Below are 16,750 nucleotides of genomic sequence, written 5' to 3'. Positions count from 1 at the left end.
TTACTTTGCCAACAAAGGTCCGTCTAGTCAAGGCTATGGTTTTTCCTGTGGTCATGTATGGGTGTGAGAGTTGGGCTGTGAAGAAAGCTGAGTGCCGAAGAATTGATGCTTTTGAACTGTGGTGTTGGAGAAGACTCTTGAGAGTCCCTTGGACTGCAAGGAGATCCAACTAGTCCCTTCTGAAGGAGATCAGCCCTGGGCTTTCTTTGGAAGGAATGATGCTAAAGCTGAAACTCCAGTACTTTGGCCACCTCATGCGAAGAGTTGACTCATTGGAAAAGACTCTGATGCTGGGAGGGATTGGGGGCAGGAGGAGAAGGGGGCGACAGAGGATGAGATGGCTGGATGGCATCACTGACTCGATGGATGTGAGTCTGAGTGAACTCCGGGAGTTGGTGATGGACAGGGAGGCCTGGCGTGCTGCGATTCATGAGGTCACAAAGAGTCAGACATGACTGAGCGACTGATCTGATCTGAAACTTTAAGAATTCCTTGTTTATTTTGAATAGCAGGGCTTTATCAGATGTGTCTTTTGCAAATATTTCCTCGCAGTGTGTGGTTTGTACTCTAATTTTTGGACATTTTTTGATGTCTTCTGCAGAGCAGAAGTTTTAGTGAAGTCCAGCTTATCTATTGTTTCTTCTTGGATCATGCCTCTGATGTTATCTGTAAAAAGTCATACTCATGCTTAAGGTCATCGAAGATTTATCCTATCTTGTCTTCTAGGAGTTTTATAGTTTTGAATTTTACATTTAGGTCTCTGATCCATTTTGAGTTATTTTTTTGTGAAGGGTAAAAAGTCTGTGTCTAGATTATTTGCTTGTGAATGTCTATTTTTTTTGTCATTTATGAAAAGATAATATTCTCTATTGTGTGTGTCTTTGCCACTTTGTCAAGATCAGTTGACTATATTTATGTGGGTCTACTTCTGGGCTCTCTGCTCTGTTCCATTGATCTCTTCGTCTATTATTTTGACAATGCCATGCTTCCTTGGTAGCTAAAAGTAAGTCTTGACATTGGGTAATATCAGTCTTCCAACTTCATTCTTCTCCTTCAATATTGTGTTGACTATTCTGGGTCTTTTGCCTGTTCATGCAGAGTTTAGAAGTAGTTTGCTGGTATCCACAGAACAACTTGCTGGGTATTGATCGGGCTCACACTGAATCTCTAAATCAAGTTGGGAAGAACACATATCCTAATAATTTTGAGTCTTCCTATCCACTTGATACTTTCTTTTGAATTCCAGTCAATCTTCCATATTGTGATTCTGCATCTATGCATTCAACCAATTATGAATTGCAAATATTCATAAAAATTTTTTTCAGAAAGTTTCAGAAAGAAAAACTTGAATTTGAGGCATGCCAGCAACTATTTGCATAGTGTTTACATTGTATTTACAACTATTTACATAGAATTAACATTGTATTAGGTGTTATAAGTAATTGCTAGATGATTTATAGGAGGATGTATGTAGGTCATATGCAAATACTACTACATTTTATATAAGGGACTTGAGCATTCATGGAAATTTAGTGTCTGCAGGGAGTCCTGGAACCAATCCCACCCCACCGCCATGCATACCAAGAGAAGACTGTATCTTCTTGTCATTAGTTCTATTTTCAATTGATTAATAATTGTGTTTTTCAGGTCCAGAATTTCTATTTTATTTTTTTAAAAGTTTACAGTTTTGAAATTTTCCATCTTGCTTGTTTAAGTTAAATATATCATCCAATCCTGTTGTTTGTTGTTTTCCTTAACTTTTAGACAATTCTTATCTTTTTGATACCTGATAATTTTAGATTGTAAGCTCTACATTGTTGTAGTTGTTCAGTTGATAAGTCGTGTCCGTCTCTTTGCGACCCCTGGACTGCAGCATGCCAGGTTCCTCTGTCCTTCACTATCTCTGGAGTTTGCTCAAATTCATGTCCATTGAGTCCGTGATGCTATCTAACCATCTCATTCTTTGCCACTCCCTTCTCCTTTTGCCTTTAATCTTTCTCAGCATCAGAGTCTTTTCCAGTGAGTCTGCTCTTTGCTTCAAGTGGCCAAAGTATTGGAGCTTCAGCCTTGGTATCAATCCTTCCAACGAATATTCAGGGTTAATTTCCTTTGACATTAACCTTTGAATTGAAATGGAAAGGAATTGAAATGACTGGCTTGATCTCCTTGCAGTCCAAAGTACTTTCAAGAGTCTTCTCCAGCACCACAGTTCAAAAGCCTCAATTCTTAGGCGCTTAGCCTTCTTTATGGTCCAACTCTCACATATGTACATGACTACCAAGAAAACCATAACTTTGATTAGATGGACCTTTGTCGGCAAAGTGATGTCTCAGCTTTTAAATACACTGTCTCAGTTTATCATGGCTTTCCTTCCAAGGAGCAAGCATCTTTTAATTTCATGGCTGCAGTTATAGTGTATGAAAAATTATGATGAGAAGTGGAGGATCTGGACAATGTTATTTTTCTCCAGTGATGATATACTTTTGCTTCTGGAAGGCAGTTAGGTCAGGGACTGATTACCTCAATTCAGTCAGATACTGAGATGTTTCAAAGACTAGCATCAATCTTTGTGAAGACTGGCTTCTACTGACTCTCTCAAAGGACTGCTGCTGTTGCTGCTGCTAAGTTGCTTCAGTCGTGTCCGACTCTGTGTGACCCCATAGACGACAGCCCACCAGGCTCCCCCATCCCTGGGATTCTTCAGGCAAGAACACCTCAAAGGACTGAGAGATCTTCATCTGTAGTAATGCCCTCCCCACCCCAAAACTAAATGGCCTGAATTGGGGCAGATGCTCATTTCTGAAGCAATCACTTTGATTTAGCAAGAAAACAGGGACCTCAGTCTTACAACCCAAAGGAACTGAATTCTGCCGCAACCACGTGAGCTTGAATGATGCATTAGTCTGCCAACGCTGCCATAGCAAGATCCCACAGACAGAGTGGCTCAAACCACAGAAATTTATTTCCTAATAGTTCTGAAAATCAAGCTGTTGTCAGGGTTAGTTTCTGATGAGAACTCTCTAGCTTGCAAATAGCTGCCTTCTAGCTGTGTTCTCTTATGGTTTTCTCTGTGTACACTCAGGGTGACAGAGCGAGATTACTGTTGCCTCGTCCTCTTCTTACAAAAGGACATTAGTTCTCTCAATGGGGAGGGATAAATTGGGGGATTGAGGTTGACATATGCACACTACTATATATAAAATAGACAACTAAGAAGGACCTACAGTATAGCACAGGGAACACTACTCAGTCATCTGTAATGGCCTATATGGGAAAAGAATATACTAATATAAAAGAGTGGAGATATATATATATATATATATGTGTGTGTGTGTGTGTGTGTGTGTGTGTGCATGTGCACGTGTGTATAAACACACTCCTTTATATATATATATATATGATTTACTTTGCTGTATACCTGAAACTAACACAACATTGTACATCAACTATCAGATCAGATCAGATCAGTCGCTCAATCGTGTCCGACTCTTGGCAACCCGATGAATTGCAGCACGCCAGGCCTCCCTGTCCGTCACCAACTCCCGGAATTCACTGAGACTCACGTCCATCGAGTCAATGATGCCATCCAGCCATCTCATCCTCTGTTGTCCCCTTCTCCTCCTGTCCCCAATCCCTCCCAGCATCAGAGTCTTTTCCAATGAATCAACTCTTCGCATGAGGTGGCCAAAGTACTGGAGTTTCAGCTTTAGCATCATTCCTTCCAAAGAAATCCCAGGGCTGATCTCCTTCAGAATGGACTGGTTGGATCTCCTTGCAGTCCAAGGGACTCTCAAGTCTTCTCCAGCACCACAGTTCAAAAGCATCAATTCTTTGGCGCTCAGCCTTCTTCACAGTCCAACTCTCACATCCATACATGACTACAGGAAAAACCATAGCCTTGACTAGACGAACCTTTGTTGGCAAAGTAATGTCTCTGCTTTTGAATATGCTATCTAGGTTGGTCATAACTTTCCTTCCAAGGAGTAAGCGTCTTTTAATTTCATGGCTGCAGTCACCATCTGCAGTGATTTTAGAGCCCAGAAAAATAAAATCTGACACTGTTTCCCCATTTTTTTCCCATGAAGTGGTGGGACCGGATGCCATGATCTTCGTTTTCTGAATGTTGAGCATTAAGCCAACTTTTTCACTCACCACTTTCACTTTCATCAAGAGGCTTTTGAGTTCCTCTTCACTTTCTGCCAGAAGGGTGGTGTCATCTGCATATCTGAGGTTATTGATAGTTCTCCTGGCAATCTTGATTCCAGCTTGTGTTTCTTCCAGTCCAGCGTTTCTCATGATGTACTCTGCATAGAAGTTAAATAAACAGGGTGACAATATACAGCCTTGACGAACTCCTTTTCCTATTTGGAACCAGTCTGTTGTTCCATGTTCAGTTCTAACTGTTGCTTCCTGACCTGCATACAAATTTCTCAAGAGGCAGATCAGGTGGTCTGGTATTCCCATCTCTTTCAGAATTTTCCACAGTTTATTGTGATCCACACAGTCAAAGGCTTTGGCATAGTCAATAAAGCAGAAATAGATGTTTTTCTGGAACTCTCTTGCTTTTTCTATGACCCAGTGGATGTTGGCAATTTGATCTCTGGTTCTTCTGCCTTTTCTAAAACCAGCTTGAACATCAGGAAGTTCACGGTTCACATATTGTTGAAGCCTGGCTTGGAGAATGTTGAGCATTAGTTTACTAGCGTGTGAGATGAGTGCAATTGTGTGGTAGTTTGAGCATTCTTTGGCATTGCCTTTCTTTGGTATTGGGATGAAAACTGACCTTTTCCAGTCCTGTGGCCCCTGCTGAGTTTTCCAAATTTGCTGGCATATCGAGTGCAGCACTTTCACAGCATCATCTTTCAGGATTTGGAATAGCTCAACTGGAATTTCATCACCTCCACTAGCTTTGTTCGTAGTGATGCTTTCTAAGGCCCACTTGACTTCACATTCCAGGATGTCTGGCTCTAGGTCAGTGATCACACCATCGTGATTATCTGGGTCATGAAGATCTTTTTTGTACAGTTCTTCTGTGTATTCTTACCATCTCTTCTTAATATCTTCTGCTTCTGTTAGGTCCATACCATTTCTGTCCTTTATCGAGTCCATCTTTGCATGAAATGTTCCTTTGGTATCTCTTATTTTCTTGAAGAGATCCCTAGTCTTTCGTATTCTGTTGTTTTCCTCTATTTCTTTGCATTGATCGCTGAAGAAGGCTTTCTTATTTCTTCTTGCTATTCTTTAATCAACTATAGTTCAGTTAAAAAAAAAAGGCCAAAGATAGCCTGGAAATGTTGCACTGGCAGTTATGAGCCTAGGGGGCAGCATAAGCTAATAAAATTGTGAGTGAACAAAAAAAGGACACTAACCCTCTCAGATTAGCGCCCCACCCCTATAACCTCATTCAACCCTAATTACTTCCTAAAGGCCCTATCCCAAAATACAGTCACATTGGGGAGTTAGGGCTCCATGAATTTTGTGGGCACATATTTCAGTCCATAACAGAAGAAGACTCCAAACTCTAGATGAGAAACGCAGCCCAAGCTGACACTTCGATTTCAGCCCAGTGAGGCTCTGGGCAGAGAATCCAGCCTTGCCAAGCCTGGCCTTCTGGCCTCCGGAAACTGTGAGGTCACACTTGTTTCCTTTCAAGCCACTAAGTTTCTGGCAATTTGTTACAAAGCAATAGAAAACTAAGGAAACCTAGAAATTCTAGACTAATGTCACTTTTTTTTCATGAAGAAAATCATGCCCAGTGAACTACAAAGAGTAAAGCAAGATAATGATGTTTACTCCACCGGTGTATGTTGAGGAGAGACAAACACTCAACCATGTTAGGCTCCGTCCGGACCTCTTTCCACTCTGGTTTTTACTTCCTGACCTCCTGCCAATGCAGCCAAAGAGGTTTTATTCTTAAAAACAGAACATTTTGGCCTCAAAATCCCTTCCCTCCTGCTTACCAGAACACGAGCCACTACGAAAGCAGACTCCCTGTTCTACTTCTTTGGGAATTCCCACCATCTTGCTCCAGAGATTTAGTTCCCAGCTTCTAGAAAGTTCTTCCTTCAGTTGAGTTCATGTGCAGAATTTACGTAACTATGGTCCGTCAGCCTCCTCTGTGTGAATCACCTGTGGTGCTGGCTAAAAATGCACGTTGTTCCCCCTCGTCCTGAGGCAGTCTGCTTCAGTAGCTGATGCTGATATGCGTGAAAGTCGAAGAAACACTCTTACATACTTGATGCTGCAGTGTGTGTGCCCTTCCCCACTTGTTGGCTCCTCAGAGGAGATGGAAAACATCTGTTCATCATTCTGTGCATAATAAGCCAGAGCATAATTTTGATTACCTCATTCCCACAAGACTCCGGTGAGATGGGTTTATCTTATCACATTGGAACGTATCCAGTGTCAGGAGCCTCATATTCTTACCTCAGCACTTTGCCTGATTTTCCCAGGCTGCCGGCCTGTCATCCTTCCCTTTGTTCTGCTCGCTCCAGCCAAACCATGACGACCAGAGAAGGACTGTGAGGAAACACCTGCACGACCCCGAATGCTTAAGTCTCTTCAGTTGAATATTTGCAGTTTCTAGAGAGACCCTGGTGGTGGGTTTTTCTATCTTATTTATTTATTTTAGCCGTGCCTTGCAAACTGTGGGATCTTAGTTCCCCTCCCAGGGATCGAGCATGCGCCCCCTGCATTGGAAGCGTGAGGTCTTAGCCACTGGTCCACCATGGAAGTCCCAGGCTTTTCGAGTGTTGTTGTTATCAGGACATTTGTATTTCTGAACAGAATATTTTTTTTTAACATCATTACTTAGACAAATAAACAGGTGTCTATGACACACTGGAAAAGAAAACTAAACAAAGCTGAGATCGTGTTAATTAAGCACAGTAAGAGATAAATAGCAAATACATGGAGAACACATGAGTTCCAGAATGGAGATAAACCCTGTTCCCCACTGGAGAATGAAGCACTAAAAATAGCACTGCAAAATGCTGAAAAAGAAATATAATGAGGCAGAAACAGTCACACTGGATTGTACTTAAAATATTTGCTATCACTTATTATAAAGCTATATATACCCTTTATATTCGCACAGTGCTGGTAAGTGAATAAATATATAATTCAGAAAAATAACTTGATATAAAAGATTTAATGCTAAATAAAGGAAGTAAAATAAATCAATGAGAAGTACATCTTGGGGAGAAGTGAAAGGGAAGAAGGAAGAGGGGTAAGTTCCTCAACCCGCCTGTGCTCTACTGCCCCTCAGAGCCTCGGAGGTGAAGGATCCCAGGGGAAGGAGCTGACATAAAAGGGAAGTTGACACCCATGGGAACCACACAGCAAGAAGGTGCAACATGTAACTCATGGGCTGAGTCCTATGCTCGGGAACAGAGGTGGACTCAGAAATGTTCTAGGCTAGGGTCATCCCAGAGTTAATGGCAGCGATGCTTGTTGGTAATAAGGACACTCTGCTAATTTTATGTTCTTATAATCATTATAAATCCTTTAGAATGGGTCATGACTGCAGTAGAGTGGACTCCTGGAGGGAGAAGACTGGTGGGCAATGCACTGGTGGGGGTGGGTATTTAACATTGTTGATCTGTGGAAAGGATGGACCACTAAAGTGGGGGTAAAAATGTGTCATTGCAAGTATCTATTTTTTATTAAAAGTCATTTATTATTTTTAGTGTACAGAATTACAGGGCCAAAACAAATCGCAATATAATTATTTAATGTATGACATAATGCAGATAAATCAAACAATATATTAAGGCCAGAAAGAGGAACAGAACATCCCTTCCCACTTCACTCTCAGTCTCTCTCTCTCAAGGTTACTGCTTAGGCTTTTCTTCTGTATCCTATCAGGAAAAATCTACACATATATTAGCATGTATTCAGGCATTCACTCTGTAAGTATTCATCAAATGACTTCTCTATGGCTAACCTTGTTCTCGAAGAAGGCAAAGGCACCCCACTCCAGTACTCTTGCCTGGAAAATCCCATGGATGAAGGAGCCTGGTAGGCTGCAGTCCATGGGGTTGCTGAGAGTCGGACACGACTGAGCAGCTTCACTTAAACTTTTCACTTTCATGCATTGGAGAAGGAAATGGCAACCCACTCCAGTGTTCTTGCCTGGAGAATCCCAGGGACAGGGGAGCCTGGTGGGCTGCCGTCTCTGGGGTTGCACAGAGGGGGACACGACTGAAGCGACGCAGCAGCAGCAGCAGCAACCTTGTCCTAGAATGGACGCTAGGAATAGAACAGTGAACAAAATAATCACATTGATCTTCTGTTCTAATGGGGGGAGATACACAGGAAGCACATGGCATATTAGATGGTGATAAGTGCTACAGAGAAAAACCGGACAAGTTAAGGTGTGTGCGTGTGTGTGTGTGTTTATGTCCGGGCTGGGAGATGGGGAGTGTTTATTGCATAAATTGGCTTACTATTAAGAAGGCACTAGAACAGAAATTTAAGGGAAGTGACAAAATTATCCCTGGGAATATCTAAAGGGAGAGCATTCCAGACAGAGGGTTTAGCAAGTGCAAAGACCCTGACGCAGCATTGTGCTTGTGTGCTTAACAAACAGAGAAGCAGGGCTGGAGGAGGGCAGGCAGCGGGGAAAGTGGTGGGATGTGGTAGCCAGATACATGCGGTCTGTAGGCGTTTGCTCTGAGAAAGATGGGGATCCAGAGGAAAGTTCTGAGCACAGAAGTGACATGATGTGACTGAAATGTTGGAAGGATTGTTCTGCCTGTTGGGATTGTTGTCTAGAACTGATTGTTGTCTAGAACTGATTGTTCTAGACTACATGAAGGGAATTTTTTGTTTTTTTTTGTAATTTATAAAATTTCCCCCAGTTTTATTGAGATACAGTTGGTATATAATGTGTAAGTGTAAGGTGTACAACATGGTGATTTGATATGTGTATGTATGGTGAAATGATTACTACAATATGTTCGGATAACATCCGTCATCTCATATAATCACATATTTCTTTCCCTTGTGCTGGGAACGTTTATGATCTACTCTCTTCGTAACTTTCAGTGTTATTACTCACAGTCACCATGTTGTATATTACATCCCAAGAACTTGTTTATCTTGTAGCTGGAAATTTGGGCCTTTTAACCATCTTCACCCAATGCCCCCAAGTCTGGTAACCACCAATCTGATCTCTCTTTATATGAGCTTGGGCTTTTTTTTTTTTTTTTTTTTTAATTCCACATGGAAGTGAGATCATATGGTATTTTTCTCTGAGTGGCTTTTTTCATTCAGCATAAAGCCCTGAAAATGCCATCCGTGTTGTCACAAATGGCAGCATGTCCTTCATTTTTGTGGCTAATAGTCTTCCATTGTGTATATCTGTCAGTGTGAGTGTGTGTGTTTCTGTGTATACACAGATATGGTTTAAATTCATTTGATTATAAGACATTTAGTTGGCTTGGGCAGCTGGAAAGATGGATGGAGTTGCAATTTACTCAGATGTACAAATTTGGAAAACTCAGCAGCGGCCACAGGACTGGAAAAGGTCAGTTTTTATTCCAGTCCCAAAGAAAGGCAATGTCAAAGAATGCTCAAACTACTGCACAATTGCACTCATCTCACACGCTAGTAAAGTAATGCTCACAATTGTCCAAGCCAGGCTTTAGCAATACGTGAACTGTGAACTTCCAGTTGTTCAAGCTGGTTTTAGAAAAGGCAGAGGAACCAGAGACCAAATTGCCAACATCTGCTGGATCATGGAAAAAGCAAGAGAGTTCCAGAAAAACATCTATTTCTGCTTTACTGACTATGCCAAAGCCTTTGACTGTGTGGATCACAATAAACTGTGGAAAATTCTGAAAGAGATGGGAATACCTGACCTGCCTCTTGAGAAATCTGTATGCAGGTCAGGAAGCAACAGTTAGAACTGGACATGGAACAACAGACTGGTTCCAAATAGGAAAAGGAGTACGTCAAGGCTGTATATTGTTGCCCTGCTTATTTAACTTATAAGCAGAGTGCATCATGAGAAACGCTGTGCTGGAAGAAGCACAAGCTGGAATCAAGATTGCCAGAAGAAATATCAATAACCTCAGATATGCAGATGACACCACCCTTCTGGCAGAAAGTGAAGAGGAACTAAAAAGCCTCTTGATGAAAGTGAAAGAGGAGAGTGAAAAAGTTGGCTTAAAGCTCAACATTCAGAAAACGAAGATCATGGCATCTGGTCCCATCACTTCATGGGAAATAGATGGGGAAACAGTGGAAACAGTGTCAGACTTTAATTTTTTGGGCTCCAAAATCACTGCAGATGGTGACTACAGCCATGAAATTAAAAGACACTTACTCCTTGGAAGGAAAGTTATGACCAACCTAGATAGCATATTGAAAAGCAGAGACATTACTTTGCCAACAAAGGTCCGTCTAGTCAAGGCTATAGTTTTTCCAGTGGTCATGTATGGATGTGAGAGTTGGACTATGAACAAAGCTGAGCACCAAAGAATTGATGCCTTTGAACTGTGGTGTTGGAGAAGACTCTTGAGAGTCCCTTGGACTGCAAGGAGATCCAACCAGTCCATTCTGAAGGAGATCAGCCCTGGGCTTTCTTTGGAAGGAATGATGCTAAAGCTGAAACTCCAGTACTTTGGCCACCTCATGTGAAGAGTTGACTCATTGGAAAAGACTCTGATGCTGGGAGGGATTGGGGGCAGGAGGAGAAGGGGACGACAGAGGATGAGATGGCTGGATGGCATCACTGACTCGATGGACGTGAGTCTGAGTGAACTCTGGGAGTTGGTGATGGACAGGGAGGCCTGGTGTGCTGCGATTCATGGGGTTGCAAAGAGTCGGACATAACTGAGCGACTGAACTGAACTGAACTGAAGATTATGAGAGGAACAAGTTGGAGGAAATGTGTTGGAACTGAAGGCTTGGTGTTGGTTCAGTTAGACAGCCAAGTAGCAATGTGGAGTAGAGAGTTGTATACACATCTTGAGGCCAGAACTTACATGTGTGAACCAGCAGCACAGATACGGTTTTTAAAGCCATAAGCTATGTGAGAACTCTTGAGGAGTGAGTGTAGCTCCTATATTGGTACCAGGTCATGTAAATACCCAAAGGAACTTTCAGGAATTCAGGTTTGATATTTGATGGAATTAGTATACTGTCCTAAAGCAGAAAGAAATTTCAGAGAATTACATAAAAATTGCAGGCTTCAGTGCTTTGCAGGCTTCAGTGCTCTGTTAAACAGCTAAAATGGAAAAAGTGAGAATCCATGGAAGTAGGTACCATGGAGACCTGAATATTCCTGAGTATTCGTTAACATTCCCGGAATGATAAACCAACTGGACCTGAGTGTGACCTGGGAGACCTGTATGAGGGATGGGCAGGCAACCAGGGCAGACTAGCTCCCTAGGACTTTGACAGCAGCCTCTTCTCAAGGGAAGGAGTCAGCTGGCTTCTCCGAAAGCAACCGCCAAATTCTAAAACATACTTAACATTTCTGTCTAGTCTCTTCTTAATCTGAATCTAGGACATTCTCCACTGAAAGAGGTTAACAGGAGATCAAGATGGGAAGGATGAGAAAAGAATGGAGGTGGAGAGTTGACCATATGGGCTGGAAGGGAACCTCATAGGAATACAGGCAGCTGGGGAAAGAACTGCAAGAATAAGTACTTAGGGAAGAAGGGGATGGTTAAAAAGGTAAGGATCAAAGTGCTGTGAAATGATGGATGGAAGCCATTGCCTTTCTGCCCCTCTCAATTCACACTTAATCGATAGAAAAATGAGTAAAACCATAAGATTTTAGGGGATGGGAGAAGAGCTGCAATGGACAGGAGATGTCAACACATTTTGAAAGGCTGAAAACAAGACAGGGGAAGATGGGAACCAAATGCTGTGATGAGAATGTAGATCTGTTCAGGATTTGCCAGCAACAGGTACCATGAGGATGAGCTTGGGTCAAGGGGCTAAACACAGGAATGGAGGGTTTCCTGAAGTCTCTATGTTATACAATCTAACCGCATCTCTTCCCCAACCTGAAAAGTCAGGCCTAATGAACTCCAGAGAATTTAAAATGGTGAGGGTTTGCTTTAAGGAACGAAAGTTGTATATATATGTATACAGTTGACCCATGAACAAAATGGGTTTGAACTGTTTGGGTCCATTAAAACACATGTTTTTTCAATAGAAAATGCTGTAGCACTGCATGACCATGGCTGGCTGAATCTGTGGATGTGGGTGCTCAGATACAAGTATGTGGAATGGATACAGAGGGCTGACTCTAATAATAAGTTATATGCGGATTTTTGACTGCCCAGAGAGTCAGTGTCCCTAACCCTCCAGTTGTTCAATATTCAACTGTATATATGATATCTTTTGTCTGAATTATGCATTTATCATATACTCCTCTAGATTATTTTTATTATCTGGGAGGAGGAAGTCTAGGACAGATTTCTTAATAGTATTCACAATACTGTCCAAATGGGTCAGTCATAAGTGAAGCATTGACCAACTGGACCACATTAAAATTAAGAATGTGTTCAAAAAATAATTAAGATAGTGAAAGGGCAAACCTCAACTGGGACTTGTATCTGTAAAGTATATTGGATTGGCCAAAAATTTCATTTGGGGTTTCCCATAGCCTCTTACAGAAAAACTCTAATGAACTTTTTGGCCAACACAATAATAGTGCCTACAGATTAATAAGAAAAAGGCAAAATGACTGGTAGAAAATGGAAGAAATATTCATACCTAAAAAAGCATATCCATATGGCAAGAAACATGAAATAGAGGTAGAATTCACTAGCCATCAGGGAAATCCAAATTAAGAATCACAACATGATACATACGTATACACACATATAGAACAGCTAAATTGAGAAAAGCTGTAAAAGTCGAGTGTTGTCCAGGATGGGAAGGGAGATGGCCAACAGAATTCTCATACTCTGCTGATGGGAGTGTAAATTGGTATGACTACTTTGGAAATTATTTGAAAGTATCTACTAGCATTGAATAGGCACATATCCTGTGACCCAATGGTTGGTGTAAACCCCCCAAATGCACACATATTTTCATCAGAAGACATGAAAATAATAGTAATAAAAATAAATGATAAAAATTAAGAAAACCAGTGAGTAGATAATTCATTTTCCAGTGAATTCTCAGGTGGAATTCTAGACCCCCATTGATCCATCTCTTCCATCTCATCCCACTACATTTTCATCACATTTTTCCTCTCTAGTTTTTTTTTAAATTTATTTTGACCATGCCTTGCAGCTTGCAGGATCGTACTTCCTTGACCAGGGATCAAACCTGTGCCCCTTGTATTGGAAACGTGGAGTCTTAACCACTGGACTGCCATCTTTAATTCTTTTCTCTTCTGTCATGAGCACTAGCAGGTAGGTTTCCTCGGGGCACTATTTTTGTAATCACATGAGAAATGTTGCTTCATCTAGAAGGTGAACAGAGAATTATGAAGCTATTTTGAGACCTGAGAGCAGGGCTGTCGGCTGAGCTCACTCATTACTTCAGTGACTCATTTCAGTTCAGCAATCCTACAAAGCATGCAGTACCAATTTGTGCTTCAGGAGGGGTTTAAGTTTTAGAATTTCAAGAGTCTAGTGTTCTGAAGTTAAAATATCAATAAGGGTTTGTTTCCTTAGTGGTATGTCACTCTTAATTTATGTTGGTACTTTCTCAGTGGAATTCCAGCATCATTCAGGAATAAAAGAGACAGGTACTTTAGAGGAGTTTAAAGAAAGACGAAAGCCTCAGTAGAGAATGTTAACCATCATTTCTCGCAGGATCTGATTCATTTATGCTAAATGCTGTTTCTTTGACTCATTTTTGGTAAGTGCTGTTTCTTTGAATCTGTCTTCCATCTCTACTGGGACTTAAGGATCAGTAGTCCTGTGTTTTTTGTTCTTCACTTTTAGGACCTAATCGCAGGCCCTGGATTAGACTTGGCTTACATGATCTCCTATATTTTGACATACTTTGTAAAGGGCTAATAAGGCCAGACCTAAGAACAGCTGTGAAGCAAAAGATGTCTTCTGTGCCCCTAAATGTGTTATTCATGGTGCCTGGCATTCTTCCTTTCTTTTCCCTCACATCTTATTTTAACAAGTATGACATATCATAAGATGCCTCTACCAGGAGAGCCATTCTGATGGTAGAATATGAAGTTATGGAAAGAGCACAGTGAATATCTACTAATGGAACTGGTGTCAGAGGAGCCGATTCTAGATTGCTGGGTTGCTTTCTTAAGCAAGATCAAATGGGTAACCTGACCTGAGCTTTCTGCTTTTTCATTTACAGATGTATTCTTATAAGAAACTCCAAAGAAGTATGTATGTGATGATTTCCGATTCATCACGGAAGCCAGTGGTCAGCAAACTTTTTCTATAAAAAGCCCAGATGATAAATATTTTAGGCTCTACATATCATACAGTCTCTGCTGCAACTACTCAGCTTTGCTGCAATAGCATGAAAAAAAAATTGTGGACTGTGAAACTGAGTTCCAATAAAACTTTATTTATAAAAACAGATGGCAGGCAGATTGGCCAATAGACTGTAGTTTGCCAGTGTCTTTACCTAAGATTACTTATTCTCTTGCGTTGTTCATTTCATCTCTCCCATGTCTCTGGTTCCCTTAAAGAGAAAACAATGTTTATAAATTAAAATATGAGTGTTCCACAGTGTAAGGATGTAATGAAACATAACATTGAACTTTGAGGCCTCTTAGGAAGTTATTCTCCTGCGACTAGGTCTAAATCTTAACTTTTGAATTAAGATTATTTCTAAGGCTACATTTCAAGTATCTGCATATGGCTTCTGGAACTGAATATAGTATATTCTCAAGGAGAAGAGATGACCCCCACATTGAATTCACCATCTGGTCAAACAGAGTGGGTACCAGTTGTCTTTGAGGGTAAGATGTGAACACCTGTTTTTTTCTTGTGGATTGAGAATTTACCGTTGCAGGTATAAGAAGGTGTATTTGAACACAGCTATGCAGTTAAGCCTATTTTTGAAGCTTGAGCAAATACATCCTCAAGTTGGGCCATCGTATGTTGATTTATGACTCAAGAATGCTAAATTCCCATGTTGGAATCTGACCAACAGTTACATTGTTCTGTACACTGTCTGCTGCTTCCTACACAGATAATTACCAGAGGCTAATTTACAGATGCCAGCAGGAACGGAAATGGAGTGAATGGCTGCCCACAGAGATAGGAATTGGATTTTATCAAGAGTCGTGGACAAGCACGGTTGTTCTCAGAAGGAAAAAAAGTCCAGAAGAGCGACTGGTTAAGAAATATGATAACAAAATGAATTATCCAAAGGGCAGTGCAGTATTTAAAACCAGTGCTTTAGAGTTAGACTAAATCTAGGTTTAAATTTTTGCTGCTCCATTTAATATTTGGAAACCTTGGCTGAGCTGCTTAACCTGAAGCCTCAATTTCTCACCTGCAATGTCAGTGTGATAGAATCTGTCTCAAAGTTGTGAGGAAAAAAAAACAGGTAGAACAGTTAACTCAGTATTTAGAACATAATAAATAATGAATGTTAGCTTTTATTATTAATTAAATGCCTCCAGCTAAGTGCCTTCAATCTAGTATTTAAGTTTTCTTCCACATTCAACAATCATGAGTAAACTTTTTGCCTTCTTCATTTGCTCAAGGGTGTCAGATTTCAAGAGTAATTGACTGCTTACTCTGTAGAATAGAAAACTGAAATCTGTGAATTTATGCCAATTGCCCAAACTTAGAGCCTGATGAAACCAGAATTCAACCCCACCCACTGGTCCTCTTATTAATATAGAATTTCTCAAATTTGAAGGTGCACTGTTTTTTTTTTTTTTTTTGACGCAACTTAGTTCTCATGTGATTCTATGAAATTCAGTATCAAAGTCAAGTTTATAAAAGAAGTGACCTTAGGCAAATCCCCTTGTGGCTCAGCTGGTAAAGAATCCACCTGCAATGCAGGAGACCTGGGTTTGATCCCTTGGTTGGGAAGGTCCCCTGGAGAAGGGAAAGGCTACCCACTCCAGTATTCTGGCCTGGAGAATTCCATGGACTGTATTGTCCATGGAGTCACAAAGAGTTGGACATGACTGAGTGACTTTCACTTTCACTTTAGGCAAATTATATCCCCCGATCTCAGATTTTCATTTATACAAAGAGTAAGTTGTTATATAGGGGTGATCCCTATGGTTTTTTCCCAGTTCTGGAATTCAAAGGTTTGGTAGAGAAACTCATCACGGAGGTAAACAGCTAGAGATGGAGGTAGGGTAGACCATGTTTGACCAACATCATCATGTTCATGAGAGTGCTGGTGATTAGATTTTAAATAGACTCAGGACTGTAATTATCATGAAGATTGTTCCTGCACCTGCAAAATGGCCTTGCTGTTGTCTTTGATGCTATGTATCGGTGATGATTCCAGACTATCCCTGGAATTGACATCCTGCTGTCGTCAGGGATGAGCCAGGATTTTAGAATTTGAGGAAAATTTTAAAGTATATAATGAGGGCTTCTGGTGGTCTAGTGGTGAGGAGTCTGCCTAACAATGCAGAGGACACTGGTTTGATTCCTGGTCTGGGAGGATCCCACATGCCGTGGAGCAACTGAGCCCATGGACCACACGTACTGAGCCAATGCTGGGGCCTGGGAGCTGCAACTACAGAACCCCACGGCCCTGGAGCCGTGCTCCACAACAAGAGAAGCCACGGCAATGAGACCCACATGCTGCAGAAGGAGTAGCC

The 16,750-nt window shown here is 41.2% G+C and overlaps 1 long non-coding RNA gene across 6 annotated transcripts in view; it reads left to right on the top strand.

Moving 5' to 3' along the window:
- The window catches only part of LOC129643061 (uncharacterized), a 46,625-nt gene extending 30,853 nt beyond the window's left edge, over positions 1 to 15,772 (top strand). For all 6 annotated transcript variants that reach the window (XR_008710052.1, XR_008710049.1, XR_008710048.1 and 3 more), the window contains 2 exons: positions 13,261 to 13,382; positions 14,302 to 15,772. This is a non-coding gene — a long non-coding RNA (uncharacterized LOC129643061). The remainder of the gene's footprint in view (positions 1 to 13,260; positions 13,383 to 14,301) is intronic.
- Positions 15,773 to 16,750: the final 978 nt, after the last annotated feature.

The sequence above is a fragment of the Bubalus kerabau genome, chromosome 2 (assembly GCF_029407905.1).
Source record: "Bubalus kerabau isolate K-KA32 ecotype Philippines breed swamp buffalo chromosome 2, PCC_UOA_SB_1v2, whole genome shotgun sequence".
Taxonomy (NCBI): domain Eukaryota; kingdom Metazoa; phylum Chordata; class Mammalia; order Artiodactyla; family Bovidae; genus Bubalus; species Bubalus kerabau.
This window is presented reverse-complemented; position numbering and strand designations above follow the sequence as displayed.